The 24526-nt window shown below is 34.2% G+C and overlaps 1 long non-coding RNA gene across 1 annotated transcript in view; it reads right to left on the bottom strand.

The window, feature by feature from the left end:
- The window catches only part of LOC141566015 (uncharacterized), a 73119-nt gene extending 62430 nt beyond the window's left edge, over positions 1–10689 (bottom strand). The window contains exons 1-3 of the long non-coding RNA XR_012489218.1: positions 10518–10689; positions 9878–10395; positions 8361–8814 (exon numbers count right to left, since the gene is read on the bottom strand). This is a non-coding gene — a long non-coding RNA (uncharacterized LOC141566015). The remainder of the gene's footprint in view (positions 1–8360; positions 8815–9877; positions 10396–10517) is intronic.
- Between the last annotated feature and the right edge of the window lie 13837 nt (positions 10690–24526).

Raw genomic sequence — 24526 nt, 5'->3', positions numbered from 1 at the left:
CAAAAACTTCAAGGTTGTCCCAAATATACTAACAAGAACTTATTGTGATTAATAATAGGAACAGGATAGGTTCATTTTAGCAATTCCAGAGAACAAGCTGGTTTAGGGTTCACATCAATGCCAACTTCATGGTGTTTTTATAGCTTAAAGTACTATAGAATCACACAATCTGAGTCAGAAGAAACCCCAGAGACTGTCTAGTCTCAGCTTTAGCTAAGCAAGAATCTTCTCTACAAATATATCCAAGGGTTCAGCTACTCTTTACCTGATGACCCCAAGTGAAAGGGAAGATATATCCTAAAGCAGATATTGCACTTTGGGTTTTCTTTTTTGCTCATTGTTTCTACAAATCTAATCCTTTTTTTACATGACATCCCTAATATTTGAAGGTAGTTCTTGTGTTCTCTTCATTCTAAACATTCCTAGGTCTTTGAAATAGTCCTCATGTAGCTCTTTCACTATTCTAGGTTGTTTTTTATTTGTTGTTGGGTGTTTTGTTTTTTTTTTTTTCTGTAGTGTGAGAAGTATGAGAAGTTAGGTTTCCACAGATATTGTCCACAGATGAAGGGAGGGATGAGGTATCTCATTAAGATATTTCCAACCAATCACCATGTGAGTCAAGGATCTGGCTAAAAAACAAAGTTCCTAATAAAGGGGCTCAGGCTTAAACTGGCCCAATGACAATGGGTCAGTGACAGGACACAAGCCTTTTGACATATGGGATGGGTGAATAAAGAAGATTGTAAATCGACCAGTTGTAACTCTGATTGTAAATCTGACCTAATTGTAATTTAGATTGTAAAACTGACCAATTGTAACTGGTTGTAAATCTGATCTGATTGTAATTCAGATTGTTAATCAACCAATTGTAACTAACTCTTGACTGTAAATGCAACCAACCTGAACCTTGAAGGGAGAGGTAAAGAACTGAACTAACAGTATAAAGCTTGCTCCAGCTTTAATATTTGGGGTGTGTCTCACCAGTGAGCACATCTGCTTTGCATGAAAATTTGTGAATAAAGGATTTTTCTCTCACTCTAAAAGAGCATTGGTTGTAACACTATTCCTGGGCCACCTTGCAACTGGGGAAGCAATGGGAAGTTTGCCCCAGGCTTATTCCCCCACTCCACTGAGTTCCATGGAGTCTTTTTATAACAGTAGTCTCAAACTTTTCAATATATTATCTAAAATTTTCCCAGAACTAAAGACAGAACTAATACTCTCTAATTCCATCCCTTTCCTGTACAGATGGGACAACTAAGGTAAAAAGTTATTTGCGCAGTGTAATTAAAAAGAGAAATGAGAACAGAAACCGTGTTTCCTTACTCTCAGTTCAGGGATCTTTGCACTCTACTCTGTATCTTCTATCATCTGAATTTTTTTTTGTGTGTGTGTGAAGGCTTTTCCACCAAAAAAACCTCATTTGATTCATTGATCTCTAAAAGATCTCATTATATATTTTTCCTCCTTTTCCATAGATAAACAACTTGAGAAAGACATATACAGTTAGGGTCTCCTCTTCCTTTCCTGTCATTTTCTTTTTAATGCTCTGCAATTGGTTACCAAACTCCTCCAAGTAAGAGGCTCTTCAACATTACTGGTGATCTCCTAATTTACAAATCTAACAGCCTTTTCTCAATCCTTCTCCTTTTTGACCTCTGTAGCCTTTGACACTGACTGAGAAGTTTTGACATTCTCTTTGATACTCTCTTTTCTCTAGATTTTCATGACACTACTCACTTGCTTAGTTTACCTTGTATCTTCTGACAGATCCCTCTTAGGATCTTCAAAAGCAGATAAAAGTATCATACTATATCTATGGTATGGTAAATAAAGCACTGGGCCCGGAATTGTTCTTGCTCAGTAAATTTTTAGTCCTATTTGACTCATCACACTGCTGTGGCTGATGGAACAAATGATGTGGCACCAGGCCATGTGCTTTAGAAGAACCAAATGTTAGGGTTAAGTTATGTGAAGCATTCACAATGACTGTTCTTTTTGGCAAAAAGTAGGTTTATTTAGGGGAAGAGGTTACAGACCAAATGAAGAGATACAATAGATACCAGGAATGGTCAGTATGAAATAAAGTTGGGAGAGTATAGAAAAAGGATAATTAATAATGGCAAGGGGAAGTTCCCTGTTAGAACTTGCCATTTGCCAGGGTAAAGGAAATACCACTAGGTTGGGACATACCCTTGGTTGGTAGGCTAAATCCTGAAAGGGATTTAGCATTAGTCAACTATGAGGAGGATAAGTGGGATTGAGAAGCATAGTGGGATTAGGATATGTGGCAAGGGGAAAGACATGGAACTCTGCCTTGGGGACTCACCCAAAGGAGGGCAGTGGAAAGCCATGGGGCACAAGCAGATTTATAGGGAAAATGTAGCCTTAGGCTCCTGACATAAGTTGGATTTCTGATTAGGTGACCTCCACAGAGGATGGGACCATGAAACTAAATGGCTCTTGATTATCAGAGCCTTTTTCTTGCTTGTTCCAGGGAATCATTTTATCAATATTCCAGTTTCTCTCTGCCCACCACACCCACCATTCAGGACCTCATCCATACAAACCATTGGGATTTTCTTGGCAAAGATCCTAGAGAAGTTTGTCATTTCTCTCTCTAGCTCATCTAGGTCAAAACCAGCATCCAAACTAGCTAATTGATAGTGATGCAGAAACATATCATTAATCACTCTTTGATGGATCTGAAAGGAAATAACTTTCAGAAGAGAATGATCCAAGGGAAAAGGTAGGAAGAAAATAATACTTATGGAAAGGAGGGAGTCCTATAGAAGCCTCATCCACACAAAGCAATTCAGGGCAGTAAAATGACTTACAACTCTCCTGTTCACAGTTATCTTAGGGCTAAAGTTAGGTGTATACAAACTGTCTCCCATTTTAGAATGAAAGCTCATTGAGGGTTGGACAATTATTTAGTCTATATAGGGTCTAATATAATTTTACTTGGGAACATAATTAAGTACATAAATCCTTACTGACTGAATGAATGGTTGGGAAAACTTTTTCAGTTATAAATACCTTCTACTAAAATTACAAATATCATTGAAAATCAAAATTAAAAGAGATTGTAGGGCCCAAAGACACACATCCTTTTGCCTCAATGATCTCTCTGAAACTCCAGCAGAATAGCAGAAAAGATGGTTGGTGAATTTTGCAAACTTTATCTCCCACCCTGCAGTAATAACATAGGTTCCCTCCTTTCCTCCTTCTCCTGCACTATGTAATTGAAGTGTGGACTATATGTAAGTAAAATATTTTGAGCCATAGAAATGTCCACTGATTTTATCTAAAGCTACTTAATTTATTTGTGCAGCACTCATTGTATAAGCAATAACAACTCTATTTGCCTCTTCTAGGAAACCCAGAACTATTCTTAAATGCTTTAATTAGATGAGAACATCATCCAAGTCGCTATCTGAGGCCTAAGGAGAAAGAGTAAAAGTGAGAGAAAGAAAAACATTTCTTTCCTTTCCTCCATTTTTTTTCAACTACTTAAGTAGATTTATTTTATACAAGGTATGGATGGATGTATTTGTTTAACTACTAGAAATGGGCCGGAGAATTTTTCCTGACTTTTTTTTTCTACTGGGCTTGTATGGTCATAATTAAAACTTATGCCTTATGGAAAACATATTTTGGAGTTACTTAAGTTTAAATGCTATTCATTTATATGACCCTTCAATTATTTCTCTGCCTCAGACACACGGTGTTCTTTGGAAAAGCAAAGTGCCAAAATTTCCAGGAAATGTTGATCTTTTGTCCCACTGAGAAAATTGAACAGGAACTAAAATATTATCTCAGCAAGATGAGCAAAAGGATTTCTAAAAAATTTGGAAATGATAAATCCAATGCTTCTTCTCCTTTGATTTGGGGCTTTGCTAAAGACAGAGGCAATAGGGAATAGAGTTATCAACCTGAATTAGAGAAGACTGCCAATATAGCAAAAGTTATGATCATTGATTTAGGCAAAGGTGTTGTGACTCAGAAAGTGCACAGTAACAGCTGCTGGGATGCCCAAGGAGCAGACTGAGTGCCAGATTCATATAGAATACTGAGAGAGGAATAAAATTCTTGGAACAAACCAGTTGCAGGTGCAAGTGGGTTAGGACACCCCATGGTTTTATGAGGTAAGTTGTTTTGCATATCAACCAAAAGTCCTTAGAGAGTTTTTTGAGACTAGTGTTGAGTTTTTTGTCTTTTGTTTTTTGTGAGGTTTTTTGTTTTGTTTTTTACAAAATAACTAGAGGCTAAAGGGGTGGCAACATGTGGTTATCTTCAGGCAATTCATAGGTCAGGTAAGGGGAACTGGTCAGCTGCAGTTTGCTCTTAGAAGCATTCAATAGTAAGTTCTATATAAGGGCTTCAATATAAATCTGATCTTAAGTCCTCTCACCCCCCAAGTAAAATATTAGGTCCTCTGAGGCAGGAAACACTTATTTTTTGTCTTTGGATTCCCAGTGTATAGAGCAGCATCTGGCACATAGTCTAATACTCTAGTGGATCCCTGATATTATGAATGTAATTATTCTGTCATTCACCAAAGACCATAATCTATTTTGATCTCTCTCTCTCATTTTGATCCACTATTATCTATGGTGATGCAAGGAGCCATTTCCATATTACAGGGATACATATAAGTGAAGCACATGGAATAGCCATCAGTTATCCTTTGTTCTCATCCTGTGACAAGCTTATCTTCTTTTCTGTTCATGTATTTCTTTCATAACAACAGTTAAACCACTTCCCCTTTGCAGTTCCCTGTTCATGTGTTCAGCCTACTTATGCATGACATCTACTGTTGTTCCACAGTTCCTTTTAGTTGTCCTAGCTCAGTTTCCCTAAATTGTTCTGTCTCAGTTTCCCCAAATTGTTCTGCCTCAGTTCCTTGAATTGTTCTGCCTGGTTGCAAACCCCCCCCTTTTCTGTTCATTAGGACTGAGATAATTAGGACTGTGGAGATCCTTTGGTCCTAGAAAATCTCTCCCTCTCAGAAATAAATATTAAAAATTCTCTAATCTCTATCTTGCCTTGGTTTCTACAGCATTACAGTACTTTCCCATTGTCTTTTAGGTAAATCTGTGGTTCAGTTCTTTGGAGATCATAATATTCCACAATTCACAGTAATACAATAAAGATCCTGGAGGAATACTGGTATTAAAAATACAGTGATGCTATCTATGTAGGGTAAACCTCTATGGAGTTCTACTCCAATAACTGAGTAATAGAAATGAGTCAACATTCTCAAAAACTATAAAAGCTCTGGCATTTTCCCCAAGGTTTCATGAATGATACCTGAAAAAAATTAAGTTCGTGTTCCAGGGATCAGTATGTATGGAGAGTAAGTATGTATGTATGGAGTATGGAGAGCTTGTAGCTCATTGATGGGCTGGATTTAACCTCTCCACTTTCACACCAACATCCAGCTCTGTTGTATGCTAAGGATTGGTGGAGGAAACCTGGGGCAGTCTAAACTTTTTTCTGAACGTAGGTAATAATTCTGGACCCAGCTATGGAACCTTTCCCAAAGTGTATATAAAATAACTTTATCCCTTAATGGAAAGTTCCTAAAACCCAGAACTTCCTTGCAGCCTTTATCTCTTTACAGGTAGATTTTATTTGTTTTTACTTTCCAGTCCACAGGAGAATGGAGTTTATTTGAATTTGTTTTACTTAAAAGATTTGTTTATTTGAGCCTTTAGGCGGTGAGTTAACCATTGCACTAAACCCGGAACCACAACCAGGACAAAGAGAAAGGAATAAGAGAGGTCAGATCTTTGAGAAGAGAATTAGAAAGTTCTGGATATGGTGAGAATTGAATAACACCTTCTATAATCAACCTAATCATATTTTAAAATACTGAACATGACTCATTACTGATGTGGGGAGTCATTCCTGAATTAGCTGTCTGTATGTAGTCAGACCATTAATTTGTTCCAGTAAAGATCCCAATTAATATAAAATTAGAAGAAAGAATAAAAATAAGGAAAAGATAGAGACAGGATTACAGATTGAACTTGGGGGGGGGGGGTGAGGACACTCTCTAGACACCAAAAAACATGGTATACTAGTAAGATAGTTCTAGTTTGAACTATTTAAAATAGTTGCTGATGTCAAAAAGGAGGAAAGAAATGAAGAAAGGAAATTGATACAGATGATGACAATTCCCTAACGAAGTTTAACTATTGAAAATTAATTACTTGTGAGGAGACTAAAAGAGATTAAAAACTGCCCAGTCAGCAAACTACTGGTCTACTAGAAAAGTGCCAGATATGAAAGCTGAGGGGGCTATTAGTTTAGGAAAATTGTGAGCAATATTACCTCGTAAAACATCAAGAAGCAGCAGAAGAAAATATTGGTTTTGGGAAAGGTTAGAGAGCGATCCAATTAGTGAAATCATCCTAATAACTTTTGAGAATGAAAAGGAAGACAAGCACTAAGTGAAACATGGAAAAATTCTAGAGAAAAATTTGAAAACAAATTATTCACCATCAGCATAGCAAAATCTTTGCATTTATATTCTTCTCACATCATAGTCCTAGATGTACTTATACAGGAAGTTGGAAATGGTATCGAAGAAAAAAAATTAAGGGGAAAGCCACTGAATTTGACTATACAAAGGTCAGTACTGAAGGTGACACAATTTTAAGGGCTTTATGGGATCGAGTTTCAGAGTTTTTGAAGATACCAAAAGGGTTGGGAAAAAGTCTCAAGCCCCATTTAAAAAAAATTTAAAACGAGGGGAAAAAAACCCAATAAAGCATAAAAGAGCCATATGGCAACTTTTCCATCTCTATAAAAATTTTCGTGAGAATAATCTATATATACATCAAGGGCATCCTTGATGAGGCAGTTAAAAGAGAATCGCAAAATTTTCCAAGTGATATGCCACAGCAGACATATTTATCATCAAACAACTCACTGAAAGATAAGAGAATTCAAGATCCCATTGGGCTTATATTATGTTGGTAATTAAACTCACACATACATACACACACACACACACACACACACACACACACACACACACTTGATTTGATGGAACAAAACACCTCTTTTCTTATATTTTGTCTCCCATGCATGTCAAAAAAAAAATCAAAATTCTTTAAAAACTATAACAGAGTAATTTAATTTGATGACCCCCTGATCATTAATAGCAACTGTGGCTTAACATGATTAGGCCAAAGGTGTCCTAGAAGAGATCTAAATCAGAGTACAAATCAAAAAGGCATTCTCTATAAATGGAGAAGTTTTCTAGATGTTTTCTTTGCAGATACCTCTCATAGATTGTATAGATTGTATAGAACCCTAAAATATTACATTTTCCCAAGTGGGAATAATAAATCCAAAAGGTTTTGCCTATTCAGAAATAAAAACCACAGGAAAAAACCAATTGGATGAAAAATGTCTATTTTGCACACAGATGGATGGACAATCGTCCATCAATATATGGTAAATATTATTTAGAAACTGGACATGGTAGTGAATTGTACCCAGATAGGAACAGAAAGAGGAGAAACTTTCAAGCTTTGTATATAGTGAACACTTCATAAGAGTTTGGTTGAGTTGAATTGAATATCTGAATATCCTACCTAACTTTCATTTGGTCATTGGTCTAGGAGAGAGATTTTTTTTAAGCTTAAAAATGCTTTTTGGTTACATTTTAAGTTCCAAACTATCTTCTTCCTTTCCCCCTGTACACTATAGAAGACTACCATTTGACAGATATAATCAAACTATGTTTGCTTCTATTTATTAGAATCATTCTAATTATATTATACATTATATATTATATATCATATCATATTATATGTTATATTGTTATTATTATTCTATTTATTATTACATTTATTCTTTTTTCTGGAGATAAATAGCATCTTCCTTCATAAGTCCTTGGTAGCTGATTTAAATATTCTTAATACTAAGAGTAACTTAGATGTTCACAGTTATTAGGATTCTTTTTTTTTTTTTCCCTGAGGCTGGGGTTAAGTGACTTGCCCAGAGTCACACTGCTAGGAAGAGGATAGATTCTTAATCTAAGGTTTATGAACTCATTTTTAAAAAGCATTTTGAAAACTGCATTTTATCATAATTGATTTCCTTTTTAATCCTATGTATTTTATTTTACACATTTAAAACATTACTCTGAGAAGGGTTTCATATGTTTCATTAGGCTGCCAAAAGTGTCCAAAGGCACCAAAAAAGTTTGAGAATCCCTGGCTAAGATTCCTATGCCTAGTCCAGTCATATAGGCAGAAGAATTGATATTGCATTAGTTACTCAATCACAAAATTTTAAGTCTGGGAAAAAAAAAACCTTAGAGGATAACTAGTCTAACATACCTGAACAAGAATTTTCCTTTATAATTGCTGATTTGTGGTCATTCATGATCTACTTGAAGGCTTCTAGTCTTGGTGAATCCATGACATCCTGAAGTAGTTCACGGAACTTTTGTACAGCTTTAGATGTTGATAATTTTATTATTAACATCTAAATATAGTGATATTTTTTCTTATATTAAATCTAAGTTTGCTTCTCTGCTACTTCCATCAGTTCCTCCTATTTCTGCCTTCTAGGGCCAAAACAGTTGTCTTCCTTGGGATAGCTCTTGCCTGATAACCTGAAACCTGATACCTGAAAACAGACATCAAGTTCTTCAAGGTCTTCTCAGTGTCACATTCTCCATTCCTTCAATTGCCCATTGAATGGCACGACCTCCTTTTAATATCTTCTGGACATATTTCTAGCTTGTATGTTTTCTTCTTAAAATGTTGCAATACTTCAGATGTTATCTATCTAGGAAAGAATATAGTTGAACTATTAATTCATTTGATCTGGCTATTAATATTCTCTTAAAATAGCCTAGAATAATATGAGTTATTTTGTCTGCCACATCACACTGTTAACTTATATTGAGGTTGCAGTACACTAAAATCTTAGCTCAGTTCCCCCATTTTATAATTATGAAGTTAATTTTTTTAACTTAGTGTAGAATTTTATATTTATCCATTTGAAATTTCAACTTAATTCAATTCTGTCTATCCTAGCCTATCAAGATTTTTTTTGGATTGTGATTCTCTTTTCCATGATGTTGACTATGTTTTTTAGCTTCTTGTCATGCAAATTTGATAAGCATGTTTTCTTTGGCTTCATCCAAGACTAAAAATTTTTAACAGTATAGGACCAAATAAAAATCATTAGGATACTCCTTCCACATTAATTTTGGCCCATTTATAACCAATGATAATTCATATACTAGAGCCAATGTAATAATAATAATAATAATAATAATAATAAATTCTTGGGTCGAGTTATTGAACAAGTACCAGGTACCAATAACTATACTATTTATTTACCTGATATCTCTACATCTTGTTAAAAAGAGTAGCAAATTAATTTCTTTTTTCTTTTATTATTAGTATTATTGTTGTTATTATTATAGCTTTTTATTTACAAAACATATGCATGGGTAATTTTTCAACATTGACCTTTGCAAAACTTTTGTTCCAACTTTTCCTATCTTTCCCCCATTCCCTCCCCTAGATGGCAGGTAGTCCAATACATGTTAAATATGTTAAAATACATGTTAAATCCAATGTATGTATATATTTATACAGTTATCTTGCTATACAAGAAAAATCAGATATAGAAAGAAAGGAAAAAACCTGAGAGTGTGTTGTGGTCCACACTCATTTCCCATAGTGCTTTCTCTGTGTGTAGATGGCTCTCTTCATCACTGAACAATTGGAATTGATTTGAATCATCTCATTGTAGAAGAGAGCCATGTCCATCACAATTGATCATTGTATAATTTTGTTGTTGCCGTGTATAATGATCTACTTCTGCTCATTTCACTTACCATCAGTTCATGTAAGTCTCTCCAGGCCTCTCTGAAATCATCCTCCTGGTCATTTCTTACAGAACAATAATATTCTGTAACATTCATATAGCACAGTTTATTCAGCCATTCTCCAATTGATGGGCACTCATTCAATTTCCAGTTTCTAGCCACTACAAAGAGGCCTGCCACAAACATTCTTGCACATGTGCATCCCTTTCTCTCCTTTAAGATTTCTTTGGGATATAAGCCTAGTAGTAACACTATGGGATCAAAGGGTATAGTAAATTAATTTCTATTGTGTCTTCAGATTTTTATTCTTGAGTTCTCTTTCTTCTAAGGAAGATTTAAGTTACTGATTCTATATTTACTTTCTCTGAATCTTTTGATCTTTCTGAATCTTTTTTTTTTTTCTCTCTTTCTTTAATATGTACTCTATGATGGAGAAGCCTTTTGTTCCAAGGTTTCCGTCCTTTCTGCTTCCTTTTTGTTTGGTGAGAACCTGTTCCAGAACTGTAATTCCGCTGACTTTTCTTCACCTGTTGAAGGATAAAATTATCATTAAGACAACTTACAAATTTATCAGTTGTTCTTCTTTTGGCGGAGAGAATTACAGCAGATGTCTAGATAATTGAAATCCTTCATCACTGGAATATCCTACCTCTGTGCCAGAATGTCATCAACAAAGGCTGGTATGAATACATATTTGAACTCAAAGATATTATTGAGACTTGAGATGAGAACCAGAGAAAGGAAGCACAGAGGATAATATTTTAGTGAAGATAAATTGAGTCAGTAGCAACTATTTTGTTATTGAGACACACAGCCATGAGTGTTATGTACAAAATAACATAGATTCCCTGCCTTTTTTGTGGCTGACCATACATGTCTGATTTAGCATTAAGGTGGCTTGATGCTTTGAAAGGATAATGTAGTCCCCCTCAGTGGCGACTGAGGTGAAAGAACTGATGATTTAGTGGATATTTAAAAGGGAGCAACATTGTCCTTGGTGTTTTCTTTCCTAATAATGTCAGATTATATCAGCATTACTTCCTGAAAGCTGTAGAGTTGTAATGGAATGCCCCACCTTCTATAATCCACCCTCCTTTTGTCTCAGTACATAATAAAGTACAAGTCCTGTCTTGGAAAGCCTAAACCTGACTTTGGTTTCATGTGTGTGTGTGTGTGTGTGTGTGTGTGTGTGTGTGTGTGTTCTTTCCTAATTTTAGGTGAATGAGCCCTTTTGAATTCAAGAAGTCTGGAGGTTTTGAATAAGGTTTTGAGTAGAGCCAATTTGTGATTTACTGAGGAGTCCTTGGAAAATACACTAATGCTTGTAGAGAAAATGACCACCAACAAGGAAATATGCCCAAATCCTGGACTGATTTACTAGAAAATATGGACTTTGAGGGACATACTAAAAAGTCAGGGTAAAATGTTAACTACCCAGTTAACACCCCTACAAATTACTCTGTCCTAATGAAATTTAAGTTAGCAGTCTCCCAGGAGACTGTAACAGTGGTTGTTAAGTTAATTTATTAAATCTTTCTGTAAATACACTTTATTTTTGGGTTTCCTTTTTTATCATTTTTTATGTGTAGGAAATAAACACTGACCTTATAACTGATTTATGTCATACATTAAATACTTTTTAAAAACTCTTTTCTTTGGGGAGACATAAACATAAACCACAAGCTAACTTCCAATAATTTGCTATGGAGAATAAACACAGCAGCAGCAGCTGTCTAACTAAAGGAACTTCAAAAAACAACAACAATAAAACAGTGATCTGCAAAAACGATGAGCAATGTTGAAATTAAAACTATCAAAAGGATCAATGCAATTTATAAATAAATACAATTAATTTAGTCAGTTCCAAATACCACATCCTTCAATTCCTGGATGAATTATGTTTTTCTCAGATTGTGATAGTCCTAAACTGCTTTGCTTTTTAAAAAAATTCTCTCATTAGTCAATATGTATGGTTTGGCATTTCACAGAAAATCAAAAGAAATTAAATAAAATGAATATTTGAAACAAAGAGAAAGTATAAGCAGGTGTTCAGGGGCAAAGTTTATAAAAATGCTGAAGTGTTGTTAAGGAACAGTAAAAACTGGTTAAAATAATTCTGTTGCTGAGTTCTCTGGCTGCTGCTAGCAAACATGATGTCATTTTATATTAAAAATCACATTCAGAAAGAGTTCCATGAATAGCTATTTTAAATAAAGTTTTATTCACAGCCATTCTTTCTGAGAAATATTTCATCTTATGAATTTTCAAGATGTTGTGACAAGGGAACAGATTACATGGTTTTGAAGTTCTTGAGAATAACTCTTCCCTTACCTAATAACACCTGGTGCCCTCCCCTCACAGACTGTGGAAGAGGTTAGAAAGCTAAAATAAAACAATAGAACCATGGCTTGCACCTGTACAGAATTCAATAGAGATTATGCATCTAATTTAATGAAGATAGAAAAGTGACGATATGATAATTTTCTCTTCAACTTGTACTTTTCAGAACTCAATCTTAGAATTTTCCCTTTTAGACCAGTAAAACTTGGGGACCATCTAGCTCAACCCTCTCATTTTACAAATGAGGAAACTGAGGCTAAAGAGAAAAAAAAAGCTTACCTTGGGATTACATAGCTTTTAGATACCAGTTAGTAGCAGGTTTTCTGATATTAGATGTAGCACACTTAGACACCATTGATTTTAGTGATGACATAATCCATTGAAATTGGAGATTAGACAATTATCTGATTAATTTGATGAAACTAGAAAGTAAAATATATGACAATTCTATCCTCAATGTGTATTGTTCAGTATTCAGAGAATGAATACTACTAATACTAATACATACTAAGAATACATTTTCTTTTTAAAGCTGTTTCTTCCTTCTACATAAGACCATTCTTAATGTCTCCAGCTGCTCATGATTCTCAGTCCTGAAATTAATTTGTGTTTACTTTGTATACATTTCATATTTATTTATGCATATATATTGCCTTCCTCAATAGAGAGCAAACCACTTGAAGGCAGGGATGTTAATTTTTTCCTTCATATCTATAACACAACATAGAATGTGGCATATAATAATCATTTAATAAATGCTTTCTTTTAATTTTATTAATTTTATAATTATACATTTTTGACAGTATATATGCATGAGTAATTTTTTTGTAACATTATCCCTTGATTCCATTTTTCCAGATTTTCCCCTCCCTGCCTCCCTCCATTCCCTCCCCTAGATGACAGGCAATCTCATACATTTTACATGTGTTATAGTATAACCTAGATATAATATATGTGTGTAAATACCATTTTCTTGTTGCACATTAAGTATTAGATTCCGAAGGTATAAGTAACCTGGGTAGATAGACAGTAGTGCTAATATTTTAATAAATGCTTTCAACTGATTCATTATGGGGAAATACTATACTATTATTTAGTATACAGAGAATGCCAATTAAGGCAAAACAAAACAAAACCTTAATTTACTTTGAAAGAGAGAAGTTTTTTAATAAAATATTGAAAATAGGCAAGAATAAAGAAAAACTATGGAAATAATTATTTTTAATTGTTTTTTATTATGAACTTAAGAAACAAATCAAACATTTCCATAACAGCAGAATAATGGGGAAAAGATGATTGTACATGAAAGTGCAAATCTGTTATGTATAACTTGCTATTCCTTTTGCACAAGTATTATAATGGAAGGAGGAAGCTTTTCTAACCACAATTGTTGTCATCTCTAAATAGCTATTCCTTGGTTATATGCAACCTGCAACTATTTCCTGACCATTAAGAAATGTAGAGTATAAAGAATTTTACTTTCAAAAAACTAATCTAACCATTCTAGACCATGATATTTATCCTGATTCTAAGGAATCCTTCTAAAGACTAGAGGGGCAGGTAGGTGGTACAGGGAATAGAATGCCCAGCCCAGAGTCAGGAAGCCCCGAGTTTGTATTCCAGCCTCAGAAACTTACTAGAGACCCTGGACAAATCATTTACCCCCGTTTGCCTCAGTTTCCTCACTTATGAAATGAAATAGAGAATGAAATGACAAACTACTTTAGTATTTTTGCTAAGAAAACCCCTAACAAGGTCATGAAAAGTCAGACATGACTGAACAAACAGCAATCACTAAAACTAGAAGTTGCAGAGAAAGTATTCTTCTACAGTGGTAGAAGGAATTCTTTATTCTGATGTAAGCACAGGTCCAATAAAAGAAGAAAAATTAAATGGAATCTTTGATTCCAATTCATTTTTGCCAATAAATAGCCTCTTCCCCCTTCTGATCCCACTTCCTTTAGAAAACAGAAGTCATATGATTTAGAGAACTTAACTCAAACTGATTTCATTTATTTAAACTTGGTGTTTTTTTTTAACAAGATAGTAGATTAGTGAAATCAATTTACTTAAATTCCATACAAATTAAATTCTACAAAATGCCAGACATTTTGTCAGGTAATAGAGACAAAGGCAAAAATGAGTGTTTCTGCAGCCTTTCTCCTTATGGGCAGAAGACAACATATACTCAGGTAAATAAAGTATAAATACAACATAATTCAGGGTGTGTGTGGGGAGGCAAGGAAGTGAATCAGAGAATTCTTGTAGGAGATGGCATTGGTCCTGAGTTTGGAAGAGTATAGGGAATCCAAGTAGAAGTGAGGAAGGAAAGGATTCTACACAGAGAAGGCAGTGTGCTCAAAACTGAGATGAAGACATGCTTTTACAATGAACATCAAATCAGCTTTTTAAAAATCTCATTTAAAAATCTGACCCAACACAAAACAGATCTCCTCCACTTCATTCATAAAAGATCGAAAACATCTGGTCACTATCCTCTTTCCTCACCTTTCAGGAATAGGAATTTATTTTTAGGACCAAAGGTTGAATTATGAAATATAGAACTTTAAGTAGGGAAACCAGCATTCTCTTTCTGGGCTCATTGCCATTCCTGCTGGATGCTAATCCTGTGTAATGCTTTAGAAGATACATGAGAAATTGGTCTAAAAGTCTTTTCACTGTAGGAGACCAGAAAATGAGACCTGGGTTAAAAACTACTCCATAATATGAAGACTGTTCACAGGAAGTCCATCCACAGATGTCTGACTAGCTAGAAATGCCAAATAATAGTATAATCAATGATAAGCTAACTAGGTAGGGTTGGCAAAGAAACACTGAAGTACTGATGGAATTACTCTAGGAAGCAAGCAGAGAAGGGCACTGATGGGGATCAGTTTAATCTTGTTATGTCCAGTCAGAAATCCAATTTATGTTAATCCCTGAGGTTAAATGTCCCCTCTAAGTCCGACTCACACCATCTTTGCTGAATCCCTTACGTCTTTCCCCTCACTCCTTCCCCATGATACATGGTGTCTCTCCTATCATCCCCTTCCATGTCTTTGTTCTTTCTTCTCCTAGCTAACTCTTTTAGAGTGTTAAACTCCTTTATAGAGTTAGCCTGCCAGCCAAAGGCATATTCCAACCTTTCTCCTGGTTAATTGTGAGTTCCATTAGGGAACTTGTTTTTTCCATCATTGATTGCTAAAACTCCTTTTCTTGCTAACTGTATGCTCTGCCAACTCTGTTTCATATTTACCATTGTATCTCTTCATTTTGTCTAAAACCTCTTCTCTTAAATAAACTTACCTTTTAAAGCCAAAGAAAATGGATCTTTTGGTGTTAAATCCCAAATACATCATTTGGAACTAGAAATTACCATCCTAAATGTCCCAAAGTATATCTTCCTCCTAAATTGTTAAACTGACTTAAATCATTGTTCCTTTTACCTTATTGGATTTTTATTTGTATGAGAGCCCTTTATGACAAAGGTAAGACTTATTAGATCCACCATGAGCCAAATCTAAAATTTGGTGTAGAGCCACTGTATTTCTTGTAGAAACTCTATATAGGATAGTGTAGCGAGCTGTCGTCTCCAGAAGCTGCCGGATCACTCTCTGGGAAGAGATCTGCTGTGTCTTCTACTCAAATCTCTCCGACAGATTCTTCTTCCTGTAACAAACCGTTGTCTCCAGGCAGTTGCTGTTAACTCTTGTCCAAAGAAGTGACTTCCCTTCCTGCAGAGAGCCCCGTCAAGCCTGATGCAATTCAGAGTCTTCTTCTATCTCTGGGAGTCCTCTCTTTTATTCTCCCAGAGAATGGGCGTGGGATAATGCAAGGGCTTCTGGGAAGAACCACCTCAACCAATGAGCCTGCTCCTTCCATCAAGTCAACCTGAGTTCTCACCTTGTAATTGTCCAACCTGAATTCTCACCTTGTCACTATCCAGACAACCCGAGTTCTCACCTAGTAATCCTAACAGGATAGAAACTTGGCTGAGATTTGTTATATGCAAAATAATTGCTCTAAAAGGAATAATGGTCACAAATGATCACTTCTTAATTTAAAAATATAATAGGCTAGGTATTAGCAAAGGGCTTCTCATTCTAATCCTGCCAAGTTGTAAGATTTTGGTTAAAATATTTGAATATCTTGTGCCCATTTCTTTTTTTTTCTTTTTTGAAGTTTTATTTACACTACATTAGTCCATCTTCCTCCATATCTACTCCTTGAGAATTTCTTCTTATATCAAACAATAAGCATCTTATCTCAAAATATCTACAACATTACATATCTATAGCATCCTACTTCAACCTCTCTGGTTTAAAAAAATGAATTAATAGAATGCTATTTTCTTCCCCTTTTAACTTACCACCAAAAAAGAAAGAGAAGAGACATACAGAGACAGACAGAAAGATAGAGATACAGAGAGACAGACAGACAGACACACACACAGAGATAGAGAGATACATACATAGAGAGACAGGGAACACAAACACAGAGAACAAATTCCTTGCAACACATGTAATTAGTCAAATAAAGCAAATCTCTTCATTGATAGTATACAAAAATATGTATGTCTTATACTGTATCCTAAATATTGTAACCCCTCTGTCAGAGGAAAATAGTATGTTTGATTCACTGGTCCTCTAGAATCATGAAAAGTCATTGTACTGATCATAGTCACTTTTGTATTCAGAGTTTGTCATTACAGGGTTGTTATTATTGAATTCTATCATTCCCCCCCCCCCATCCAATTCTGCTCATTTCATTCTTCACAATTTATAAAAGCTTTAAAAATTGTTGGTATTTTTTTTACAATATTGATGTTACAGTAAAAAAATTATTCTCTGATTGTTTATGTCACCCTGCATTAGTTCTTAAGTTTTTTTTTATTTTTTTCCTCTTATTTTATTTTTTAAAAAATTGTTTTCCCCAATTATATGTAAAAAACCACACTTTTTGGAGGGTATACATGTACATTTATTTTTTTGCATAATTCCTTATGGATAATATTGGGAAAGAAAAATAAGAACAAAAGGGGAAAACCTCCAGAGGGGGGGAAAAAAAAACAGAAGAAAAAGAAAAAAAAGTGATTGTAGCATATGTTTATTTACATTCAGTCTCCATAGTTCTCTGTCTGGATGCAGATGGTGTTTTCCACTCAAAGTTTATTGGTATTGCCTTGGATCAATTAACTGCTGAGAAGAACCAAGTCTGTCACAGTTGATCATCATACAATCTTGCTGTTGCTGTGTACAATGTTTTCTGGTTCTGTTTTATACAAGTTTTCCTATGTCTTTGAAAACATTTATTTCCTTATTTCTTAGAGCACAATTGTATTCTATCACATTTATATATCACATATTATTTAGCCTTTCCTCATCTCTAAAATGAATGGATTGGACTGGATCAAGGATCTTCAACTTAACCACACTGAAAGAATTCTTGATTTAAAAGAGGATTTCTTAAGAACTTTTGAAATCAAATATTTTTAAAATTAATTTAGTGCCCTATACAATAGATGAGAAGCAGTGTGGCGTATAGTGATCAGAAAACTGGTATTGAGATCAGTAAGACCTGAGTTTAAGTCTTGCCCCCAACATAGCTTGGTATAAGGAGGGGGAGTTATCCCCAACACATTTCTCATCTCTCCCCACTGACACTATGTTGAGCCCTAGCTAAATATTTAACCTCGTGTCCCAGGCAATTTTCTAAGATTATAAATGGTTGAGTAGATTTTGAATCTGACAGTTTTCTATATCAATTAAATCATACTATCTATATCTATATCAAATATTATCTATTTCTATATCAATTAAATCCAAAATTCAGCCCAAAAAACACTGGAGAAACAAAATAGTGCAAGACAAATTATAATAGACTTAGTGCTCCAATAACAAGCTCCAAGGGTGAAACCTTTCCATCTATTCTAAACTTGTCTTTGTTCTTTGTTCTTCAAACTCAATGAGAAGAGCATGCACAGGAGATAGGCTACTTTAAGAATTATAATTGCTAGAGTCTCCCCAAGGCACTAGAAGAAGAGAATAAGGGGTATATGGCTAGATGTGGCAATTTGAAGGAAGGAAATTGAACAATCCATTTCCTCTAGAGTAGGGTCCATAAACCTTTAAGATGTCCATAAGGGGCAGATTTTAAGGTGGGGTCCATGATTGGATGAGAAGAAAATTACATTGTAATTTTTACTAACAACTAACTGTACTTAGTATTTTCCTTCAATTCTTTAAATTCTTCCTTTTAATTCTTTAAAACCATGACTCTCAGAAGGTGTTTATTGACTTCACCAAACTGACTGAAGGGACTACAAACCAAAAAAGATTAACAACCTCGCTCTAGCATTTAATGCAGGAAGAGAAAAGAAGTCTAAGAGGATTCTTTTCCTCCAGATTACACTCCCCAGCTTTCAAAGGGGACAAATGGCTATCAGAAAAGCACTGAGTTGGAAGAAACCTAAGATGTGTTTTTAGTTTCATTCCCATCTATGCGGGAGACCCCTCTTCAACTTCTCTTAGGTGTGATCTTCCAATTTCTTTTTGAGAATCTCAAGTGATGAGGATTCATTTTTTCCCAAGGCAGCTCTTCCATATCAGGACAGTTCTAAGTACAAAAAGATTTTTCATTAAAAGTTTTTAAAATACCTCCATCCACTGCTATAAATTTTGCCCCCCTGAGTCAAGTTGAACAGATAGGAAAATTCTTACATGGTCACTTTGATCATGGGATGACCCCATGCTCAGTGAACAATCCCTTAGAACAAAGAATTTTAAAAGAGAAAAATGAGCAGTTCAGTAAAAAACATCATAATCATGTCGGAGAGCATATGCAATATTCTATATTCATATTTTTCCTCATCTCCATAAAGAAAGAAGTTTACTTCACTTTGCCTCTGCTACTTTGCCTGGTTTCAATGCCAAGGAATAATATAATACTTGCTGTTTACCTCTTCTTCCTTCACCCCTCACTCCCTTCATGCTCCTGTCTTCTTTAGATTGTAATCTCCCGGAGAGAAGGGACTGATTTTCTTTTTATTAATTGTATCCTCAGCACTTAGTACAGTGCCTGGCACATTATAGGTACTTAATAAATGTTTTTTTGATTTTGGGGTCATGATGATTCACTATAATCTATAGCATTGAATTTTATGATTATTTCTGTTTACATCACTTAAATAATTATGTATATAGTATACTCGGTTCTTTTTATTTCATTTTGCATCAGTTTATATAAGTCTTCAGATGCAAGGTCATCACGGCTAATCTTGTGCTACCCAAAAATTTGAGAATGCCATCTATTTCTTAAGTAAATGAAGGAAATGTTTGACTAAAACCAAGGACAAAATTCTAAGGTACTCTACTGAATAGTTTAACATAGGCCAAATAAGGCATCCAATAAGAACTTATTTCTTTCCTTCCTTTCTACAGATTCTGAATCTATGATTAAGATTGTGAGGATATGAATAAGATACATTCAATTGTATTAAATAAAAAGGAAATTACATTTTCAAATAGGAAGTCAAGTAATTTTGGGGAATAAATTTATGATTTCAATAATGAAGAAATAATTAAATTTCCTATAGTCAAAATGGTACAGTTTCTGGGTCTTGGGATTTGGATTATTTTTTTCAAGAGAAGAATGATAATTACCTTAGGAACAGCTGAGTATGAATGTTTTGCTTCTGTGGTACTGCAAATTGGAACTCTGAAGAATGTTGCATTTGTCATTGTGGAAAATTGGATTAAACTAAACATTAATTAGGGCCAAGATAGAGTGAGGGATATGCAGTTTATGTAAAGAAAATTTCACTATTTAATCACTGAATCACAGATCTTTAATAAGCTGCACCAGTTATCGGTTGAGATCAGGTCATACTGATATTCTTTATTGGGAATTCCCAGGTGCCAATAGGGCATTTTCTATGAAGTTGGGCATGTTTTAGAGTTGACTTTCCCCAGTAATCTTTTCTAATGACTGCATGGTACACTGTGCTAGTCTCTTCTCCAGTATGATCTAGCCTTTTTGATGTGGTAATTGATCAAATTGAATGAAAGTTATCTTCCTATCACAGTGACACAATGACTTTAGAGTTATCATGTCCTTATGTTAATATAAGGATGCAAATTTAGTGGAAAGCTATAGAATTTTCCTATAATCGATTATCTAAACACTATTGTAACAAATCTCTTATTTCTGGTCCCAAGTAATTTCCAAATGTCACTAAACAGTTTTAAACCAAAGAATTTATCTTACAACAAAATGAATCAACTTCTTAGGAAGTATAATGAAGAGATAGCATAATGCAATGCAACAACAACAACAACAAAAAACTGATTCTTGGGTTAGAGCAGTTGAATACAAATTGAGTCTTTGATGCTTACTCTATGATCTTAGGTATGTTATTCTATTCCTGTGTTTCAATTTCTTTCTCTCTTAATTAAACACTTGGACTTGATTTCCAAGGTCCCTCTGATAAGTAGGTAGTACAGTGGACTGAGTACCAGTTCTGGAGTCAGGGAGTCTCCTCTTCATGAGTTCAATTTTGGCTTTAGACACTAACTGTGTAACCCTAGTCAAGACACTTAATTGGGTTTGTCTCAGTTTCCTGAACTTTAAAACCGGCTAGGGAAGGAAAGGGCAATCCAAATGGCATCATGAAGAGTTGGATATGATATGACTGAACAACAACGACCATGATCTTCTGATCTGGAATATGCATTTTGTTTGAGTATCTCCTTGGGGTACAGTTTAGTATTGTCAAAGTACTTCTTTATTCTTATTACCAGTTGTTTTTAGGAGCTCACTCAACTGATTAAATTTCCTTATTAATAATGAATAATTTGAAACAACTTAGAATTTACCAAGTTTGAAATGTTTCAAAGGCAATATATGGAGATTATCAAGATAATCCTAGTCAAGAATGTACATATTTTGTTTAAAAGAAAAGAATATATTTTTCTACACTTTAATGAAGAAAAAACTTATTTAACTTAAAAAACTTAATAAGATCACTTTTTATTTTTTCCTCTTAAATTCACCCAGTGCTTTGGTATATACCTATCTCACTAGAACATGTACTTGTTTGATTATTTCTTATTGGACAAAACTCTGAGCTTTTAAATTATTTTATTTTTAACTAAGTAGCATAGATATGATAGTTTACAAAGCAAAAGGTAACTTCAACAAATAAACATTTTAAGAAAATGTGGGTGTGTACCTCAAAACATATTATTTACATGTTTTAAAAACTATATATCAACTATATATAGTTTTATTTATGTTTATAGTACCATGTTTATATATAAATATATATTACATATATATTATATATATATAGTTTTTAAAACTATAGATCAAGAATCTAATAGATTTACGAATATATCTCTGATAGTTTTATCACAGAATTTTATCTTCTGAATGAGGCAAAAATGAGGGGAAAAAGAGACGAAAGGTTAAAAAATTAGAATCTATATACAGGCATATCACTTTTTCTTTTTTCTTTTTTTGAGGCTGGAGTTAAGTGACTTGCCCAGGGTCACATAGCTAGGAAGTGTTAAGTGTCTGAGACCAGATTTGGACTCTGGTCCTCCTGAATTCAAGGCTGGTGCTCTATCCACAACGCCACCTAGCTGCCCCTTATATAGGCATATCTTTAAGATATTGTCGATTTGATTTCATACCACTACAATAAAGCAAGAATCATAATAAAATTAATCACATGAATATTTTTGTTTCCTATTATATATAAAATTACATATTACATATAAAAATTATACACTAAACTGTAGTGTATTAAATATGCAATATTATTACGTCTAAAAAGTACATATGCCTAATTTAAAATTCTCTATTACTAAAAAATATTACTAATCTTTATCTGAACCTTCAGTGAGTTATAATCTTTTTGCTGGTGGAAGGTCAATATTGATGCTGCTGACTAATCAGGATGCTTGCTAAAGGTTAGGGTGACTATGGTAATTTTGTAAAAGGACAAGGAAGTTTGCCCTATCAATGTGGGCTCTTTTCCCTCTTTTTATGATTTTCTTGGGGTACAGTCCCTGGATCAAAGGGTATGCACAGTTTGAGAGCCCTTAGGACATGAATCCAGATTGCTCTCCAGAATAGTTGGATCATTTCTCAGCTCCACCAACAATGCATTAGTGTCCCAGTTTTCCCACATTCCCTCCGATATTTATCATTATCTTTTCCTGTTATTAGCTACTCTGACAAGTGTGAAGTGGTACCTCAGAGTTGTTTTAATTTGTATTTCTCTAATCATTAGTAATTTAGAGCATTTTTCCATATGACTAGAAATGGCTTTTATTTCTTCATCTGAAAATCATTTATATTCTTTGATCATTTATCAATTGGGAATAACTTGTATTCTTAAAAATTTGACTCAGTTCTTTATATATTTTAGAAATGAGATCTTTATCAGAAACATTGGCTGTAAAATTCCTCTTCCCTCTCCTTGTCTCCCAGTTTTCTACTTCCCTTCTAATCTTGGGTGTATTGGTTTTGTTTTTGTAAAAACTTTCTAATTTAATATAATCAAATGTGTCCATTTTATGTTTCATAATATTCTCCGATTCTTTGGCCATAAATTCTTACTCCAAATATCTAACAGCTAATTAGCCCTTGCCCTCCTAATTTGCTATAATATCACCCTTTATGACTAAATCATGTATCCATTTTGACTTTGTTTTGATATGGAGCGTGAGATGTAGGTGAGTTTCTGACATATCATTTATAACTGGCCTAATTTCAATATTGTTATGTCTTAGAGAATATGGAGGCCTGAGAAGAGGGAAAGAAATGGGAAATAGCCAATTGGTAGAGCAGTCAGAACAGACAAAACATTTATCGATTAAGTTGCTGTCACAACTTCATAAATAAATGTTTTTTCTGTCCTGACTTCCAAAATAATGACAATAGTAAGAGTTAAGATGATTTGCCATAGATCACCATAACAGATACGATAATAATGAAATAGTTTAAAATATCCCAAGAATTACCAAAATGTCTTCCAGAGACATGTTGTAAACACATACTGTTAGAAAAATTTTGCTGATAAACTTGCTTGATACAGAGTAAACACCAACCTGTAATTTGTAAAAACAAAGTACCTGTGAAACAAAACTCAATAAAAAGGTATGCCCATATTCAAGAGGAAAAGCAAAATAAATTTTTATAGCAATAGCTCTTCAGTACTGAGATTATTTCCCATGTAATTAAAAAAATTATTGATGTATTTTGTTTTTATTTTTCTGGGTTATTTCCCTTTGATAAATTTCTCATAACAAAGAAGTATAGTTAAAACTCCAAACAGAAATCTAATCTGACAGTGTGCCTCATTATTTATTCTTGGTTCCCTTCCTCTTTACTGAAAGGTAGAAGGGATATTTCATCATTTTTTTTTTTTTATGTAGAATTGTTCGTTATGTTCAGGTAGAACAATGTATAGAATGCTGGACTGGGAATCATGAAGACTTGAGTTCAAATTTAGTTTCAGACATCTACTAGTCATCTAATTCTGGGTCATTTTAGCTGTGTGGTGCAGGGGATAATGTTCCAGGCCTGGAATTAGGAAGATTCACTTTCATGAGTTCAAATCTGGACTCAGACACTTACTAATAACTATGTGGCCCTGAACAAGTCACTTAGCCCTATTTGCATCAGTTTCCTCATCTGCAAAAATGAGCTGGAGAAGAAAATGTTAAGTCACTCCAGTGTTTTTTCCAAAAAGACCTTAAATGGGCTTACACAGAATTAGACACAACTGAACAAATAAGTCATTTAACCTCTTTATCCTTGTTTCCTTCTCTGTAAAGTGAGAATAATAATAGCATATACTCCCCAAAGTTATTTTGAGAATAAAATGAGATAACATTTGTAAAGTATTTTGTAAAACTTAAAAGTGCTATATAAATGCCAGCAATCAAATGTTCAAATTTATGTTTATTGCAGTCATTGGGTACAATATGTACAATGATCACCTCATTCTCCTTACTTTCTTCTACATCAATTCACATGAATCTTCCCCTGAATTACTCTTGTTTAATGCTTTTTTTTTTAAACAGTGCAATTCCATTACAGTGATATTCCATTCATTTATATGCCACAATTTGTTTAGCAAGTCCCCTGTTGATGGGTACCTGTTTTTGTTTTTGTTTTTTTCAGTAGAGATTCTTTGAATATTTTGGTGGTAATATATGGTGTCTTCTGTCTTTACAGTTCTTGGGGTTAATGCCCAGGAACAGAACTAGTGGATCACATAAAGAGTAGGAGTAGTATAATGACACTTCT

The sequence above is a fragment of the Sminthopsis crassicaudata genome, chromosome 4 (assembly GCF_048593235.1).
Source record: "Sminthopsis crassicaudata isolate SCR6 chromosome 4, ASM4859323v1, whole genome shotgun sequence".
NCBI lineage: Eukaryota > Metazoa > Chordata > Mammalia > Dasyuromorphia > Dasyuridae > Sminthopsis > Sminthopsis crassicaudata.
This window is presented reverse-complemented; position numbering and strand designations above follow the sequence as displayed.